General features: G+C 67.4%; 1 long non-coding RNA gene across 1 annotated transcript in view; it reads right to left on the reverse strand.

The window, feature by feature from the left end:
- Positions 1 to 653: 653 nt before the first annotated feature.
- The window catches only part of LOC115286290, a 1647-nt gene continuing 308 nt past the window's right edge, over positions 654 to 1992 (reverse strand). Inside the window, exon 2 of the long non-coding RNA XR_003905967.1 lies at positions 654 to 1690. This is a non-coding gene — a long non-coding RNA (uncharacterized LOC115286290). The remainder of the gene's footprint in view (positions 1691 to 1992) is intronic.

The following is a 1992-nucleotide window of genomic DNA, read 5'->3' on the forward strand; positions in this document are numbered from 1 at the left end:
GCGGTGCCAGCCTGGGAGAGCCGCCCAGCTGTGCGGGTGAGTTCCCACCGCTAGGGGGGCTGCTAGTGAGCCGCTGCGGCACTTGGGCCATGTGCTCCCCCCCCCCCCCCGTGGTGGCCTCTCCCGTGGCCTCTCCTGGCCAGGCCAGGGGATGACACAGGCAGGGTGCAAAGAGGCAGGAGCCGGGCTGGCAACGCCTGGAGGGCAAGAAGCAGGGCGCCTGAGGGGAAGAGCAAGGCCTCGGCCGTGGCACAGGAGGAGGTCCCACTGGAAGAGAGGCCCCCAGGCCATCGACAGCACCCACAGGTCCAAGCACCGAGCACTGTCTGCCCACGGGTCACCGGGCCGGTACCTGAATCAGTAACTGGCTGTGCTGCTGTGGATGACACAGGGGACCGTGTCCCAGACTCCTGGCTGGTGACGGTAGTGTTTGTCTGAGAACGGAGGGAGCCGGCCGGCACTTTTCATGATGAGCATTCACAAGGGACACGGAGTTCAGGAAGTGAATTAAATGGTCGCCGGCAAGGACACACTGTGCATCAGCTTTTGGCGGGCGACTGGGAACGGGTGTCGGAGGTGGGCTGGCCGCAAAGACCCGGCGGGACCCTGAGAACAGACGTTTTGAAATCTAAGTGCCACGAAGTAAAAGAAAATCAATTTCCAATTACTTTTAAGCCCCAAGGTTACACGGAAAGATAAGCCCAGACAGCAGGGTCTCCGGAGCAGGAAGCAAGTCTCCCAGGGGCTGCCCGTCCTTCCCCGTGACCTTGGACAGGGCACCCCTCCCCCACATGCCAGAGGGTCCTCATCTGCTGGCGGCCACTCCTCTTTGTCTCCCCTCAGACCGCGGTGCTTCATTTAGCGTGTGGGGGACGCCCAGGAGGGGGCAGTGGGGCCCGAGGGGGACGCTGGGGAGGGGGCAGCGCGGGGCTGAGGGGGACACCGGGGAGGGGGTCACGGGGCCCGGCATGGCAAGACCGTGGCTGCTGGAATGACAGCAGTGTGACCGCTGGACACACTGTGAGCTCACAGCGCGGGGGCCTCGGGGGAATCGCGATTTCTGGCCTCAGAAACGGGCGTGCTCATCGGGGCTCCGTGGTGCTCCGGGTTCTTCAGGTCTCCTCCGTCAGCCTAGCTCACGGGAGCGCAGGTGGCCCTGCTGTCCCTCCTGCCATGCACCCGGGGAGGAGGGCGCGCAGGCAGCGGCTGGGACACCACTCCCGCCTCCCCTGCTCTCCAGGGTCTCCAAAAACACCCGTTTTGCTATTCGCTGTCCGCTGTGGGCTGCGGGGCCCGCATCACCTCTGGGGATCACCTCCGCCGTGGTCTGGAGCCAAGGAAGCCAGGGCGCCAACTGCCTGACCGCCTGAGGGCCGCGGGGCGAGCCCCTGCTGGGGGGCCTTCCCGTGAGGGCTGCTGAAGCAGGAGGGGCCGGGCACACAGGGGGTGCCGCGGGACGTGGGGGGGGCGCGGCTCCACACACGCCTCCGTCAGCTGGTGTCACCTCCTGGGTGCGTGTTCCTTCTTGCCCCTGTCACGCAGTCCCGGCCGCCCCGACACCGAAAGCGCGCAGCGTCTCACCGACCCCGAAGGCGGTGGCCGTGTTTGCCTTTGAATCACCTGAAGGAGCTGAACGGAGTCGCCTCCGGCTTCTGCACGCCTGGCAATCCCTGCGACACGGCGCCTCTGCCTGTCCACGGAAGCCGGTGGCGGCGTGGCCTGCGGCCATCTTCCACGCGTGGGGCACGCGGGAGTGTCCTCGGGGCTCCCACCCCCTCCCCTAGCACCTCCTGTGGACATGGAGGACGGCCGTCCCCCCCGCCCTGCCCCCACCGGCCTCAGCCAGCTGTCCCCCAGCTGCCGAGCCACCTGGAGCCTGCTCCCCATCTGGGCCTCTGCCCCCCTACTCCTGCCTGGAGTCTACTCCCTATCCAGCCCCCCCCCGCCCCTGCCCCACGCCTGTCTGGAGCCTGCTCCCCATCCAGCTCCCCC

Source organism: Suricata suricatta, chromosome 3 (assembly GCF_006229205.1).
Source record: "Suricata suricatta isolate VVHF042 chromosome 3, meerkat_22Aug2017_6uvM2_HiC, whole genome shotgun sequence".
NCBI classification, from domain to species: Eukaryota; Metazoa; Chordata; class Mammalia; order Carnivora; family Herpestidae; genus Suricata; species Suricata suricatta.